The 18,430-nt window shown below is 40.0% G+C and overlaps 1 protein-coding gene across 2 annotated transcripts in view; it reads left to right on the top strand.

Annotated features, from left to right (window-relative positions):
* LOC134742447 (potassium voltage-gated channel subfamily H member 8) overlaps positions 1-18,430 on the top strand; it is a 150,618-nt gene that overhangs the window by 12,820 nt on the left and 119,368 nt on the right. The window lies entirely within an intron of this gene.

Here is an 18,430-nt window from a genome sequence, read left to right as displayed (position 1 = left end):
GTCGACGATTTTACATACTTACCTGTACTGGGCATTAAACTCTTTCTACTTCACTTTTACGAAATACTGGCTTCTAAGGCAAAATTTGAAACAATACGAATTTATGCATCGGTTAATTTTTTACCTGGCTTAATAGGGAATGAATAAGAAAAATATCTCTTCTGTTATGCGTTGAAAAAACAATGACCGGACGAAAGATTAGGTATTTCGGGTTATGTATATTTTAATAAGAAAAGGAAAAAAAGATACCTCCTACGCAAAAAAGTTTAAAACAAAATCGTGAAAAAGCTCTTTATTTCGACGTTTATTTTTTGGTGAAACTAGGTTAGGTAATCCAATATTTTAGTCCGACCATGCTCCGCTCGCTCTTTTAATTTATACTTAATACCTGAATTGAAATAAAACTCCTAATGAGATTGCTAGTATGAAAAAAAAACCTTATTATCGTCTAGACAATTGAATTCACACCAAAGGCATCTTACAAATGCGAACAACACGCGAACGCGAAGCGAAGCGATGCGGCGCGGGGTGAATCAATTCTTTGATACCTACAGAAGTATCCTACGCTACGTGGACGATCTCGTTGCGAATGCGAACGCCGTGGGCCCGCCGCGCCGCGCCGCTTCGCTCCGCGTTCGCGTAAATTGCGCTATTTTAGGGTAAAACATAAGATACCTATTATCAGGCGTGGTCCCAGACTACTATGCCCAAGGCACAGAACCGCCGCATTCCGTGACAGCTTTCGCTACGCTGCCACGAAGTGCTGGAATAATCTTCCGCCACCAATCCGACAGAGCAGTACTATTGGTTCCTTTAAATCAAGACTCAAAGCGTACCTAATGGACCAACAAAGTTTTGCTGCCTGAAGCTATATATTTAAAAAGTTCCGGATCCCGTCATCGTCATTATTATCTATTTTGTACTTTAGTTACTCACCAGCAGTTATGTATATATATTTGACGACCGGTATGGCCTAGTGGGCCACTACCCTGCCTGTGAAGCCGATGGTCCGGGGTTCGAATCCTGGTAAGGGCATTTATTTGTGTGATGAGCACAGATATTTGTTCCTGGTGTTTTCTATGTATTTAAGTATTTATATATTATATATATCGTTGTCTGAGTACCCATAACACAAGCCTCCTTGGGCTTACCGTGGGACTTCGTCAATCTGTGTAAGAATGTCCTATAAAATGTATTTACTATTTATTTATATATAGGTATATATAAATTCGATGTATATATTTATATTATTAGTACTCAATATTATTATGTCACGCCGTCCACTTGTCCCGTCCCGCACTATGCTGTCCCGCACACCCCGCTGGCTCCATAGAAAACCAGCACCGTTGACCACGCTAGTCGTGCTAGCTGCATTGCTGAGTGGAGACCATTTCGGCTTCACATCTCTACTTCTACTGTTTTGTTTATCTTTGTCTTGTATTTGCTATATATGTGTTGTATAGATGTGTTGTCTGAATAAATGATTTCTATTCTATTCTATTCTATTCTATCACATCTAACGAGTTCACCACAAGAAAACCACCTATAGACGTATAAATCTATAAAAATATATGGAAAATATTTAAATAGCCTGGTACTTGAATAAATTAATATTGTATTCCATCCTTACTTCATAAATGCCACTATACTTGAGTCCAATGATGCTATTTGACCTATCGGGCTATTTAAAATTAGGTAGGCTAATTAAATCCTTATTAATACTAGTATATACCTTATGTAAATTGTAAATGTAAATAACGAGCAGTTCGATGTGGAGCCCCGTCTTTCTACTGGCCACACTCTTACATTTAGCGTAAAAGACGTAAGAGAGGTAAATCGCCGGGGCATGATGGGCTAAGCATCGAACACTTGCAACATGCGGGGCAACATCTACCTAGGGTACTCTGTATGTTTTTTAAACTTTGTATTGTGCATACGTTTCTGCCACCGCAATTAACGCAAACACTTGTCGTACCCATTATCAAAAGCAAGACAGGTGATGCATCCGATCTAGGCAATTACAGGCCGATCTCTCTTGCAACGGTTGTGGGTAAAGTACTCGACAGTTTGCTTAACAGACACTTAGAGGAACAAGTCAAATTGCATGATGCGCAATTTGGTTTTCGCAAGGGCTTATCAACTGAGAGTGCTATTATGTACCTCAAGCAAACTGCACTGCTATTATTTTGCACACAGCTGTATATGACTATCTCTGCCACCCTGCTCGGTTGCCCATGCCGCTCAAGATCATTCAAGATCGAAGTTTGCTTACATCCATCCCTAGTAATCGATTATTGAAAGAAAGTTAGGTGGAGATAAACATTTTTCGATCTCCAGTTTTCGCGATTAAAAACAATCATAAATCTTAAGTGCACATGAATAATAAAATCGTACAAAATAAGGTGCTTATATATAATATATCTAACTATTACTATTTCAAAGTGTGAACAGTGTGTTTGTATAAGATTAACATTATTCCAAAAAACCGAAAACCAAAGGACCAGTGTGTTTTTTGTTTCAGCACTTCCTTTACACATTGTGGTTATTTCCGTGTCGGATGCACATAAAAGAGCTAATTTTCCTTGTCCTATGATAATATAACGTTATCCCTGAATTCACGGGTTCGTCGTGTCGTTTATAATCAATGTGTCGAAGCGGAACCCTCATTAGGTCAAATGGTAACGAAGACCTTCGAAATAATACATTTTGATACAAGTGCGCAGTGTGTTTTTGAGTCCCGAGATGCCTTTTAGGAACCCTATGTGAATCAAAATGATATTGTTAATTTTGCACATCATAGGTGTCTATGATATACTACGTTTAGTGATGATAAATACATTTCATAAAATATTCACAATAACTCATTTTATATAAAAAATACACTTACGACAGCAATTTATCAGTTCCTATTATGAATTGCTCGTATTTTGATACCTTCAAGTGTTGAGTGAAAATAATGGGCGGCATAATTTACTTTTTAATACAGTTGCTCAAAAAGTGGTACTTTTTGTGGGTGCGTAGCGTGCGAGAAGCTCAATTTCTCGAACTAGTGCTTTTTACTTTTTAGTTCCAAACTATACTTTCGAAACGCAGTTAAAATTGAATTTAGCGCGGAGCAGGTACCAGGGCCACATGAGTTATGAAGAGGTGTCGTTGACCAACCCGCGCCGGGCCCGCGGCGGCCGCGGCCGGGGCGCGCACGAGTATGAAGGTATCGCGGGCTGCGACAGCTCGCGTATCTTAGCTGTATAGGTACTTTTGGTTTTGGTTTGGTTTGGTGGTATGATTCTACTAATGATATATTAATTTATTATTTTTTCGCAATTGTATTAAAAAACGTCGTTTTCAACACGTGTGAAATGTCTTTTCACACTAGTTGTAAAATGTACTATTTTAATTTTAGTGGAGAGAAAGGACAAGAACCTAAGAATATTCACAGATGGCTCAAAAACAAACGAAGGGACAGGATGTGGTGTCTTCTCAGAGGACCTGAACATTCACATCACAAAACCCCTTGGTGAACACAATACGGTATTCCAAGCTGAATGTGTAGGAATAATAGAAGCTTGCAATGCTATTACAAGACGACAAGTGAAACACGAAACCATACTAATACTGTCAGACAGTAAATCGGTACTACAAGCGCTATGCAGCGACAAACTTACCTCAGAGCTTATACTTGAATGCCATCGGAGCCTCACTGAAGTGAGCAAAGAAGGCAACAAAGTAAGAGTACAATGGATAAAGGGGCATAGTGGATCAAGAGGAAACGATGCAGCGGATGAACTGGCCAGGAAAGGTTCAGAAACACCGGCATATGGACCCGAGCCAATTATGCCTCTACCAATATCCTACATACACAACCAGCTAGAACAACATCACAGACAACTGCACAACAAGTACTGGAATGAAATGAAGACATGCAGGCAAACCAAATAAATTCTACCGGAACTGAACCACAAACTTACCAAAATATTACTGAAAACACCAAGAAGCCAACTACGTAAAATAGTAGGATTAATAACAGGACATAACACACTAAACAAACACCTACATATCATGGGTAAAACGGACAGCCCCATGTGCAGAGCGTGCATGGCAGAAGAAGAAACAACAAAACATATTCTCCTAGACTGTAAACAGGTAGAAGTATATAGGAGCAAATACCTAGGAAATCCATGCACACTAAAGGAAGCAACTAGCAACCTGAAGACCTTGCTAGGCTTCGTGGAGGAGCTGGGGTGGTTAGAGTAGCGCTACCTCGTTTCACGCAAAATAGGCACATTGGATGTCGAGTTGCGGAAAATGCCCAGCAAAACTAACTAACTAACTAACTAGGACAAGAAAAGCAGACCCCACAATCAGATGGGAATAATAATGCCAAGGAGAGAGAGAGAGAATTTTTCATTTTTTCAGCCTACGACAGACAACTTGACAATGATATTAAATTTAGTCATTCTTTTCAGGCAAATAATCAAAAATTATTTTAAATGGTGAAATATAATGTTACATAACTTCTTATTTATACAATAATATTATATTATTCTAATTTATATCATATAAATAGTCTTTAGTGTGGACTTTTGTATGACGGTTAGAAATAAATTTAAGAAAATGAAAAAGTTAAAGGCACTAGTTCGTAAAAACTAACTTTCGTACGCTAAACAGGTACGTAAAGTACCGCTTTTCAAGCAACTGTAGTAAGAAAACCGGCCAAGTGCGAGTCGGACTCGCGCACCGAGGGTTCCGTACCTTTTAGTATTTGTTGTTATAGCGGCAACAGAAATACATCATCTGTGAAAATTTCAACTGTCTAGCTATCACGGTTCATGAGATACAGCCTGGTGACAGACGGACAGACGGACAGCGGAGTCTTAGTAATAGGGTCCCGTTTTTACCCTTTGGGTACGGAACCCTAAAAAAGTATTGTCAGTTGTCATTCAATGAAGAAGGTAAAATGCGGATGTGCATATTATTATGTAGGTACTTATTATATGTATATTATTCACGGACAGAAGATGGACAAAACGGGTAACTGAATGGGCGGGCCCTTTCGGAAAAAGAGGCCAAGGGAGACCCAAAGACCGCTGGATTGATGAAATTCAAAGAACTGCTGGTAGAGACTGAAAGCTTAAAGCACAGGATAGGAAAAAATGGAAACAGATGGAGGAGGCCTTTACCCAAAGCCTTTACCCATGTAAAGAGAAAAAAACACTAAATTTAATGATTAACTTGTAAATAAAATCTGTATGTAAATTTGCATGGAAATAAATAGCTATAATATTATTATTATTATCTCGTATAAACTCACGGGTATATACATCCCGGTCATTTGATAGGCGTGCGTGGGGATACAGATCCAACACGTAGATGCCCTTTGGAGAAGTTTGCTGTTATGTAATACACCTGCTAGAACCCATTCACGGGTACAAACAGATATCCGTAAATCGGTCCCAACAGGCGTAGGCGCTATTATAAACACAGTGGAAAAGAGTGCCGGTTATGGTGTTGAAGTTTGGCTAGTCAAAAGATTGGGCTATTGCTGAGAGGTCCGGACACCTGCCATAACAATGTCTGTACACGTTATCGAGGCAGGCGGTGACTCGCCGCCGACTAGATGGGCCCCTGAAACTGCCGTCGTGAAGACGACCAGGAGCAACACCGGTGTGAGCCTCTTAAGGGTCCCTGTGGGCGACAGGCTCGGGGACGTCTGTCAGTACACAAGGGTCCCTGGGATGGCGAGCACGCCGATAAGAAGGCGCGCTACTAGGGAGGTAGGGGGAATAAAATAATCCCTCCAGAGTTGGGTCCGGAGTCCGGACAGCAGCTGGCGAGGCTGCGGAAGAGTGCTACCAGTGTTCCTGTGGCCTCGCCTTATAGCCCTGAGGCGGTCAAGAGGGGTTTATAGTGGGTAAACCGTGGGTCTCATGAGCCTATACGGGAGTCCCACATAACCATCCCAGGCCCGTCCCCGCGCCTGGGTGGTATGCGAAAAGCATTTTCCCCTCTATAAAAAAAAAAGGGGGTGTCGAGAGGTGTGCGCCGCTTTCTACCCAGTGGCTGTTACCAGCCACTGTGCCAACTCGCGTCTTATGCATCTTTCACTTCCACCCCTGGAGCATATAGCTCTAGCGACTCCTCTCTGGACGGCCAATGAAGGCATGCCAGAGCTGAGAGTCCTGCAGGTCCCCTTGGGGTCCACTCCAACCGATGAAGACACGCCGGAGACGGAGACCCTGACCGACTCTCGGGAGCACTCGGGTCCGTGGGGTCGTTACTCCCCAACAGCTCGCCACAAGCTGCCCTGCGGGCTTATTATTATTATTATTACTTATTATTTAAAAACTTAAAAAAAATAAGGCATCCAATCATAAAATATCGGTCCATTGAATTTTCTATTTCCGCTATCCAACCCAAAGAGCATCTGAAAGGTCTAAGGTCACTCGAAAATGTTAACTTATATTGTTCATTTCCGGAAAAATTCGTCAGCTTGTTATCAACAGAATGTGAGATGACGTCTCCGATGACCTTTACAATAATAAAAAGATTTGAAATGGGACCCGGAAATTTACATAACAGCAAAATGATGAAATTAATTTAGGCTCGATTTTGACAATCGATAAGTCATATTGTCATAAAACTCATAAACTCAATCATACGCTCTCCGAATGCCAGTAATACGTACATACATAACTAGAGTCAGACCAAGAAAAGTCTGCAACGATTTTGATAACACACGCAGTGCAAGTGTTATTTTAACCGTCAAAATTCTATGAAATTATGACGTACAACAAAATAACACTCTATGCTAATTTAGTAATATGTACGCGCGGTTGTCAGAGAGCGTCCCATTCGAGGTAGCTTGCCGCCCGAGGGGTTATGAGAATCTCAAATATATTTCTTTTATAACTTTAGGATAAACAGTTTAGAAGTTATTCTAGAAAATAGGCAAACAATTACCATTCCCCCCCCTTTATCTCCGAAACTACTATCTAAAATTTTGAAAAAAAAATACACAAAATAGTTCTTTACTTGAAAGAAAGAATGTGCAGTCAGGCGTGAGTCGGACTGAATTACTTAGTTTTTGATCCGACCCCTACGGGTTTTTTAAAGTCATTTCACTCACGTTTCACATAAAAAATACATTGTTTAAATTGTGTAATGAACGGAACCCTTGGAACGCGAGTCCGACTCGCACTTGGCCGGTTTTTTAAATTAGTTTGTAAACATTGATGCTCAATTTTAACTACTTTTTATTGCGGCCAAAAAAGTGCTGGCAATTACCGAGGAGTGAGTCAGTAAACTCAGTAGCAGCGCACCATTGTTTTCCGGTTCCTGGCAACTTGCCCGCTGCGTAACCATCGATATCGATGACTTCTAATTAATAGAACTCAAACTCAACCGTCCGGTTCGTCCGTCAGAGTGCAGCACTAACACCTATCGAAAACCATAGAGTAACATACATACTGTACCTTAAATAGTTTTTTTGACAAATTTTCACTACGACGTTGATGCGTCAAGGCAAGGCGGTTTGTTTACAGAATAGATGGCATACCGCGAAACGCGAAAATAGAAAATTTCGTTATCTGCCTCTCTATCGATAGAATATGCAAGAGTGATAGAGAGGCAGAAACCGAACTTTCGATTTTCGTGTTTCGCGGTAGGTGGAGGACGCCCCATATGGTACCCGCACCATAGGGGCGCTTCTACCGTCGTTCGACAACTGGCTAGACCGAAAAAGAGGGAACCTAACATATAGGCTGGTACAGGTAATGACCGGACATGGCTGCTTTGGTCATTATCTGTACCAAATTCAGCGGGAACCGTCAACAGTCTGCCATCACTGTGGCGAAGAGGACGACACTGCCCAGCACACCCTTGCGGATTGCCCAAGCTGGGTCTTAGAGCGCCACGAAATGGTGGCAATATTGGGGGTAGACGATCTATCTCTGCACAGTGTGGTGTCATGTATGTTGAGCAGCGAGAGATCGTGGAATGCAGTCACGAAATTCTGCGAATTGGTGCTGCAGAAAAAGGAGGTAGCGGAACGAGAGCGCGAGGAGCGAGCACACCCGCTCCGGCGTAGACGGTTGGGGAGAAGGCGGTTACAATATATTAATCGCCTACTCCCCCAGTAGGGCCTGTGGGATGGGGATCCACAATATAGGGCCTTACACGTCTAGGGGAAGGTTCAGTGCGTTGCCGATCCTTCCCTCCTTTGCAAAGAACGAGGGTGCCCCCGGAATTCTAACTGGGGCAGCCGGGGGGACGACACTTTTTAGGGTTATTTAAAGTCTAAAGTCTATGCCAATAAGCCCACAACCACTCATGCTTTAAATAAACGGGGAAATTCGACGCTGCATCGGAGAAATTCAGCCGCATCTATGCAAAATGGTCATAGAAAATTTTGACAAAAGAGTGCGTATGTGCCAGCAAAGCCAGGAGGACATTTGCCTGACGTATTATTCCACAAATAACCCTATTTTATGTACTTCAAGATTTTATATACAAATGTATTATAACGAAAAAAAATGTGTTTTTCATCAATTTCAAATCTTGCGTCCTTTTTGGGACACCCTTTACATTTCTGTTCATATTTAGTCACCCTGTAAACTTTTGCATGCAAGTTATAGCTCCCTCCGCCTTCGTAGTTAACTACAATTAAGTCATGATTTGAACAATTGTACGCAATATTCAGCGGCACGGATCTGCTCTGACGTAACGCCTGATTAATCTCCACATAAATTAAACGCAACCTCGGTCCCATTTGTTGGTTTGACCGTTTTTAGTGTTCCGTACAAAACTTTGTTCACGTCACGGAACACCTATGGGATTACTTCGGTCTTGGAAATAGGTTTAATGCGTTTTTCTCAGAGCAATTACTTATATTGTAAATAAGTCAAAACCGCTTATTTCTTATTTTAGGTGAAAATTTAGGGGGTTGAGAGGGGTAAGCTAAATTTATTTTTTATTTGTAAGAATCGTGTTTGCAAGCTTTCTAATGGTACCCACCATTAGAAAGCTTGCAAAAACTTGAGCCGATGGACAGATTTTGAGTCCATTTTACGTGCAGTAGTTCTCGTCTGGCAACCAGTCTACAAAGCCCAAACACGGGAAAACAATCCAAGGTGCCTAGGGGATTATAGGAGTGAACGGCAGTGAGAAGTCATATTCATAGGTGTCTAGAATAATGCTGTCATTGTATTGGTATCGCTTGATTTGAAGATTTTTTTGTACCGTAATAGCTTTATCAACCCCAATTTACCTTGTATTGATGGCGAGTTACTTTTTAGGGTTCCGTACCCAAAGGGTAAAAACGGGACCTTATTATTAAGACTCCGCTGTCACCAGGCTGTATCTCATGAACCGTGATTGCTAGACAGTTGAAATTTTCACAGATGATGTATTTCTGTTGCCGCTAAAACAACAAATACTAAAGACAGAATAAAGTTAATATTTAAGTGGGGCTCCCATACAACAAACGTAATTTTTTTGCCGTTTTTTGCGTGCGACTCGCACTTGGCCAGGCCAACCAGGCCATAAAAATATACTGTTTTTCGTTATCTACTATGTAGCTATTTTGTCCGTTGACAAGCAAAACTTACTAGAGTTAGGCCAAGCCAAGTTGGCAGCGATTTTGATAGCACAGACTGTGAGTGTTATTTCAAACTTCATACTTCTATGAAATTATGACGTTTAAAATAACACTTGCACAGTCTGTGCTATCAAAATCGATGCCAACTTAACTTGATCTAACTGTAGCAATGTAACTGCTTCTAAAAAACTTCATATGGCAGTAAGTACTGATTTGATGGAATCTCAATTGGGACAAGTGCTCCCATTGTTCTAAAAATCTTTACAGGGTAAATTACTGCTAGATGGGAGGCTTGCGGCCCTTACGCTATACCGACTTATATTTTAAAGTAGGCGCACTTGTCCCATGAGGCTACTCATGCCCTACCTGAGCTAAATAGTGTTTTTCGTGTATTTTGCTACTTAAAGTGAGTTTTGGTTGTCAATTTTTTGGCGATTTTAATGACATTATTGTGTAAATTTTGCAATAGGGAATATTATGCGAAACTCTGCGCAGGGGGCGCCACTACAATAATCTGAGGGTCTATCGCAAAACAAAAAAATCGAAATTTCATTATCTAACATCTCTGTCACTCTTGCATATTTGAGCGATAAAGAGGCAGATAGCGAAATCTCGGATTCGCGTTTCCCGGTAGGTTGTCTGTAAACAAACCGCCTTGATGCATCAATGTCATATTTTATTATCTCTGAAAACTTGTCAAAAAATAAATAAATAAAAGAAAATAAAATACAAAACCAAAAAATAATTAAAAACTGAAATAATTTAATTTCAATTCTTTAAAAAAAAAGGGAACCGCCTTGAAAAAACCAACCCACTGAAAAGCACAAAATAATTTTTATATAGCCCACCCCCTATACTTGTCCAGTCCCTATCCTGTCATAAAGCAAATTTCTGCCAAAAAGTAATTAATACCTAATAATAAGCAAATTAGTAACCATCCGGGTAATGACTTAGTTTTCGAAGGCGGTGCCAAACCAAAGACATTTTTAGTTCTTGCACTACTAACTACTCCTCGTATTTCTTTTTCTATTTGGCAGCAAAGAAAGTTTTTGTTTTTGCACTCTGGTGACAGAACATTGCAGTAATATCCCCTATACCTAAACCTCTAATATTTTAGAAACTTTCATTGGATACTGGATATTGGATAGGTAAAGTTCGTCGTTAAAAAGCTACATGCATATTTGATTTGCGCATGTATATTTGATATTTGCTGGGTTCTACTCGACCACAATATTAACCGAAGTAATAAACTTCTAGGAGCGAAAGAAAAGTTAGTTTAGATTTTGAAATTATTGAAACAGTGAATGTAACGAATGTCTTTAAAATTGCTGTAACTTTATCTGAGGTTACAGAAATATGTACTTACACGGTACAAAGCCACCAATATAATATAAAAGGTAAAACCTTCATCTCATCACTGGGTAATGAGACTTGTAGCATGTGCGAACTCTATATTGTATTTTGAAAACTTTCCTGAAATGGGGCAAGCAGGTCGAAGTTGCAGTTTTTGCTGTACCTACCTATTGGAAAAGTTCCATATAATGTTCGAAAGAACACTTGGAGCACGATGACATCTTAGTAGAAAATTGCTAGCGTCGATAGCTTTGCCCGACTTTAAATTTAATGTTGCTGTTTTTTCTGTCCTGCACCTGGAGCAATGGAATCGAATCACATTGTACTTATATTATTTTGACTATGCCTGTTTCGGTTGGATTAGGCGTGTATTGCCTCAAAAACTCGACATTTAGATACAAAACCTATCCGACGGCCAACTTTAAGCGAAAAATAAGTAGTAATTAGAGAGTTTCTTTCCTCATAAGCGAATGTTTGCTTTTAAAAAAAGTTTTAGACGACAGGGATCTCAGGGATCAAGGGCTACAAGCGATTAATACATTTTTAATTCACACGATATCTACTCGTTCATTTCTTGCGCGAGAAAATATTCAATATAAGTAGTCGCTTTCTCACTCCGGTCGCATAGCTGTCTAACTTTCGGTGGCATACTGAAATCTTCAATCAAATTGCCCACACACTTTACAAAGTCTAATGCAATATTTTCAAGTACCTATATTTTCTTATAATACTTCGTTTTTATTAGTTGCCAAGCGGACCCCAGACTCCCATGAGCCGTGGCAAAATGCCGGGACAAAGCGAGGAAGATGATATAACATGGCATAACAAAGAACTCCAGAAAGAATTACAGAAGTAAGCATAATATTTTTCACCTCAGCAGCTCGAACAAGCCTACTTTCGTCACTCCCTGAAGTGAGGAAAGTACGACGTTCCTCACTCCAGGGAGTGAAACAATAGTAGATTGTTAACCAAGTGCTGAAATGGGTGACTTTCACCCGAGTTAAACACTCTACTTTTCATATCGAATACGAGGAAAGTAAAAAAACCGGCCAAGTGCGAGTCGGACTCGCGCACCGAGGGTTCCGTACTTTTTAGTATTTGTTGTTATAGCGGCAACAGAAATACATCATCTGTGAAAATTTCAACTGTCTAGCTATCACGGTTCATGAGATACAGCCTGGTGACAGACAGACAGACGGACAGACGGACAGAGGGTCCCGTTTTTACCCTTTGGGTTATGGAACCCTAAAAAAACACAGACCGAAAATTTTATAATATGTTTATTCAATGTATACAATTATTTGAAATTAATGGAAAAATTAGAGCAATTTGCAAATTTAAATGTAAAATTTTTGCCTGGAATATTCACATTAGATATAGTTTGTGAGATTTGACTTTCGTTTTGAGGTATATCAGTAAACGTCGGAGAAGGCATTCTTATGTTGGTCAGTGACGCTCGTAGATTGTCTTTTACTGGGTCCAAGACCTCTTCTGTACTTATATATTCGTGTTTATTAAAGTCTTTTGAACTGCCTGGACGCGGCGTAGTGCAATGTAGGTTTATTTTATTAGAAGATATTTTTTCCTTATTCTGCACTACAACAGGTACAGTTTACGAGACTTGAGTGGTGTTTTGAGGTGCATCAGTAAATATTTGATAAGGTATCGTTGCGTTTGACGCTGGTTGATTCACCTTTACTGGTATAAATACTTCTTTGGTACGTAACTTTTAGAACTCAGCATAGTCTTTGGATGTACCTGGACGTGGCGAAGCGCTACGTATGTTTATGGTATTTGTAATTTTATTAGATATTTTGGACTTATTTTGCACTGAGTCCTCTATATACCCTTCTGCCACTGTGCTCGACTTCCATCCGCCGTGCCTTTTCACCATTGTCAAGTCGGCCCCAGAATCGGCTAATAGAGTTGCAGATGTTCTGCGAAAACAGTGTCCTGAATATAGATCAGGGTTTGGCAGTTTCAAAAATTCTGCAATTTTTCTGGGCATATTTGAGATTTTGTTTGTCCCAATATTTTGTCTTAGACATCTTCCTCTCTGGTAGTTAATAAAAAAACGATTTGTTTGTAAATTAACGGGGCGAAGCGCTTGATATTTTAACACAATTCGAACGAATTCTTCCCTCACAACGAATATTCGGTCGATTTTTGTTTTTGTATTGAGAAGCTTTACCAATAATAATTCACCGTGCTTTTCTACGTTGTCTACTGTTATGTTTGTAAGTTCAATGCCTCTGCAAGCACCGCATATACCCAAAATTAGCGCCACCTGAAAACAAAACAATTATAATTAGAGATACTTAGGTATTTGTAAATTAGGTAGGTATTTGGCAAAAGCTATTTTTTTACCATTTCTATAGAAATTTAATTACATTCACACTAAAAATATGATTTTTTTATTACCTTAGTTGCCAAATAAACATCATCAGGGGCTTCATTTAAGGTTTCTATCTCATTTGCAGTAAAAATCTTGGACTTTTTGCTTTTAAAGCCATCCGACTGCCTTTTTAGAAAAGATGTCAGCTTACTGTAGTTCTTTAAATTCACATCATGTTTGGTGCTTAAAGTGGCTTTAAGCATCGAATATATACTCCACAGCGTTGATGGTTTTAATTTCTTCGATAAATCACTGAAATAAGTTAGCATCACACTTTCCGAGAATGATTTTACTTTCTTTTCGGACCGCCATTTTATAAAATCGGTATATGATTTCATATATCTTTCTTTTGAAATTTGCGGTAAAAGGCCTTCCACGATAGATTGGGCTTCTGTTCTGATTAATTCAGGCGTTAAGTCGATTTCAGAATCACTGGATGAACTCATTTTAATCGCGAAAAATAATTTTACTTACATTCGCCTTACAATACAAAAGTTCGCACTAGTTTTGCTTCCCCGCTCTTTTACTTTTTTAGGCGTTGCGTAACTTTTTTCAAGCACCATAATGCAAGTAATCATTTTTTACGCGCGTTTGCGGTGAATTAATCGGTGTCTTAAATAGTATATTTCTTCTTCTTCTAAAAACGTCGCCTTCGAACGAGAAAGAGATATCTCTTTCTCGCTCTCATTTATGGGTACGGCGCACCGTGACCTTGGTGCCGTGCGGTAGTCTGATACGGCCATTTAATATTAAACGCTTGTTTTTTGTGAAAAACTAGTAATAAATATTCACATATATTACAATAATTATAATTACTATTGTAATTTGAATATTTTCATATTATTTGTATTTATTATTTGGTTGTATTAGTTTAAGTGTGCGTTTCTGCCTTGGCTCACATGCAGAGCTTTAAGTAAAAAAGGTTTGTAGGTGCATTCCACTTGTCACCACCTCATAGAGCCTAGTGAATACTTCAGCTAAAATAAAAGTAATGAATTTACAACATATACTTATTTTATAACTCATAAAATAAATTCCATGAACTAGTAAAAATAAAATTATTTCCCTTTGTCAGTGGCGGGGTAAGTATTGATATTAATTAGAATGATTTCCCGCATAATGCTTATGAGGCGAGGACTAATTGGAACACACTACTTTTCTGCACTAGAGCAGAAACGTATCACTTTCTGCGCACTTTTTAGAACAACAACGACCCACTTTCAGAGCATGAGATATGAAAAGTAGCTTTTTAAATTAGGGAAGGCCATGAACTGCCACTTCATACTTCTATTACAAAAATTTGTTTTTTTTCTCTGTATCTGTGTAATTTGAAATACATTTTAACCTTTAATATGTTCTCACTACTGAGGTGAAAAATTATATGTGCAACACGAGAGCAAAGTTTTTTTACATCTCGTGTTTTTGAGTCCCTTGCTACGCTCAAGATTCTAACTTAGAATCTTTCTATATAAACTTTCCTCTCTTGTTGCACAAATAACTATTTTATCAGGCACTTTATGCCGTAAAATACCAAATGAAATATCCATTTGCTCTTTTACTATCATTTATCAATTACTTATAAACATTTCCACATGACGTGCCTAATAAAAAATACCTCAAATTCATGCTTATATTTAGTTATTGAGCTTTTTCTAATCATTAAAGAAAACGAAAGTAAGTAATTAGGCATGGTAGACTTCGCAGGTATGACCAAAGAGCTATTCTGGCTTTAAACGTTTATATAATTTGTAAGACATAAAGGTGTATTTTTTTATTTAACTAATTAATGTGGATTTGACCTAATTAACAAGGTTAGGGCACGTCCGGGAGCCGCCGGCGTATACGCACGTTTCCAGCCTTGGTTTATGTTACCCGATGACGTCATAACACATCACAAATAAATAAATACTACGTCGTTCTAATCAATTTCCTGTGTATGAATATGTAATCTATCTGCATGCCTCTCTGTTACTCGAATGATTCAAGAGCGATAGAGATGTGTACATAGGATGTGTGTCTAATAAATGTCGATGTTTGCGGTAATCCTAGATTAATACGTAATCGGCAGTTCACAATTTTAAGCATCAAGAATGTAATCCCAAATGTGATATGAATAATAAATGCCCTTTGACGCTACGTCATGCCATAATAGTAATGAGTAAAAGCGGGCCGATCGAATTAATATACTAAAGAGGACAGTAGGAGGTTATTTCCTCCATTATGTACCACAAGTAAGTCCTTTACTTTTCGCCTAGGTATTTTGCGAAAACTAGTTTTGACTGAAAAATCGCTGTTAACTAACTAACTTATATTCACCGAGGTGTTACTGAAAACTAACGTTAACTAGTGAAAACGCGTTGTAACTGACGCGATACGAAAAACTAGTTTTAACTAGGGAAAACGCGTTCTCACCAAAAACAGTTTTTTAAGGTTTCAATATTTATGAAAGAAAATCTTACCGTACAAAAGGCGCCATAATACCAAGGCATTCAAAGTATTAGTTAACTTATAATCTAAGCATAAATAAATTGTAGAAGTTCGATAGTTTAGATTGTCAGCCAATCTTTTGAATAAATATTCAATAAAATCTATACCATGAAGGAAAACGAAGAGACATCATTGTCATTGGTCATGGTCAAATATAGGAAATATATGAAACATATTACTTACACTGTGTCATGGTTCTAAAATCTGTCACCGGCAGTTGTCCTTTTTGTGTGTTATAGATAGGTATATTTTGTGTTATACCCGCCCCGGCTTCGCACCTAATTGTACACCCCTCAAGAATCGCTCTATTGATAGGTGAAAACCGCATGAAAATCCGTTTAGTAGTTTTTGAGTTTATCGCGAACATACATACATACAAACAGACAGACGCGGCGGGGAACTTTGTTTTATAAGGTGGAATGATTTGGTTTATTAACTACGAGTAAGTTTAATTAAATGTATATTGACGAGAAGAGAAAGATCATTTTGACATTGATGCACTTGATGCAAATCTATAGTGTAATTTTTTGCATGAACTAAAGAAATGTAATCCAATAGTAACCCCAACGAAAAATACCGGCCAAGTGCGAGTCGGATTCGCTTTCCAAGGGTTACACAATTTTTAACAATGCATTTTTTTTAATGATGTATAGGCAGGCGTTTGACCACGAACCCACCTGATGGTAAGTGATGATGCGGTCTACGGTGGAGCACGCTTACCTATGAGATACCTATTAACTCTTGCCCTGAAGAGCCCCAGATTGTACTCATGTGAAATATGTACTCATTTTATGTGAAACGTGAGTGAATTGTCTTTAAAAAACCCGTAGGGGTCGGATCAAAAACTAAGTAATAAAGTCTGACTCACGCTTGACTGCACATTTCTAATAGGTTTTCCTGTCATCTATAGGCAACAAATGAATAAGTTGTGTATTTTTTTAAAAATTTTAGACCCAGTAGTTTCGGAGATAAATGGTGGGGAAGGGATGGTAATTGTTTGGCATTTTCTTAAATAACTTCTAAACCACGTATTTTAAAAATTAATAAAAAAAATATATTTGAGTTTCTCGCAATGAGCTTTTTCATTTGATATGTAACACGAAATAGTTTGAAAAACTTTATTTTTTAATTTTCTCTTACCCCCAAAAGTGGCCCTCATATGTAAACTTCATTTGCTTATGTTACATGTCCGTCTTTGGATCACAAACTTACATACGTGTACCAAATTTCAACTTAATTGGTCCAGTTGTTTCGAAGAAAATAGTCTGTGACAGACGGACAGACAGACAGGCAGACAGACCGACAGGCAGACAGGCAGACAGATGCACGAGTGATCCTATAAGGGTTCCGTTTTTTTCCTTTTGAGGTACGGAACCCTAAAAAAATTCTAAGATCGGACCTTAAAAAATAGCAAGTTAGACGGACCACATCGATATTAGTATACCGATACTATTGACAATAGCTATTTAACCGCCTTAAAAAAAGGAATTCTCAGTTTGATCCGTATGTTTGTGTGTATAGGTATGTATGTTTGTTTGCGATTATCTCGCATTTGGTTGAACCGATTTTGATGCGGTTTTCAGAAAAGTGTTTGCAACATTCTGGAAAAGGTTACATACATGGATGGTTTGAAAAACCAATTGGACCCGATAGGTGGCGCTGCTATCGGTATACCTATCTCCTTTGAAAATCGATTTAGATGAAATTTTGTGTTTAGATGAAATAGTGGTAGTAGGAGTGGGGGTGGTAGTGGGAGTGGGAGTGCGAGTTTGAGTGCGAGTGGGAGTGGGAGTGGGAGTCGGACTGAGCCTGGGACTGGGAATGGGACTGGGACTGGGACTGGGACTGGGACTGGGACTGGGACTGGGACTGGGACTGGGACTGGGACTGGGACTGGGACTGGGACTGGGACTGGGACTGGGACTGGGACTGGGACTGGGACTGGGACTGGGACTGGGACTGGGACTGGGACTGGGACTGGGACTGGGACTGGGACTGGGACTGGGACTGGGACTGGGACTGGGACTGGGACTGGGACTGGGACTGGGACTGGGACTGGGACTGGGACTGGGACTGGGACTGGGACTGGGACTGGGACTGGGACTGGGACTGGGACTGGGACTGGGACTGGGACTGGGACTGGGACTGGGACTGGGACTGGGACTGGGACTGGGACTGGGACTGGGACTGGGACTGGGACTGGGACTGGGACTGGGACTGGGACTGGGACTGGGACTGGGACTGGGACTGGGACTGGGACTGGGACTGGGACTGGGACTGGGACTGGGACTGGGACTGGGACTGGGACTGGGACTGGGACTGGGACTGGGACTGGGACTGGGACTGGGACTGGGACTGGGACTGGGACTGGGACTGGGACTGGGACTGGGACTGGGACTGGGACTGGGACTGGGACTGGGACTGGGACTGGGACTGGGACTGGGACTGGGACTGGGACTGGGACTGGGACTGGGACTGGGACTGGGACTGGGACTGGGACTGGGACTGGGACTGGGACTGGGACTGGGACTGGGACTGGGACTGGGACTGGGACTGGGACTGGGACTGGGAGTGGGAGTGTCTAGGTAAACTAAATCTTA

This window comes from Cydia strobilella, chromosome 6 (assembly GCF_947568885.1).
Source record: "Cydia strobilella chromosome 6, ilCydStro3.1, whole genome shotgun sequence".
Taxonomy (NCBI): Eukaryota; Metazoa; Arthropoda; class Insecta; order Lepidoptera; family Tortricidae; genus Cydia; species Cydia strobilella.
The sequence above is the reverse complement of the archived record's forward strand: the minus strand, read 5'-3'. Positions and strand labels throughout refer to the sequence as shown.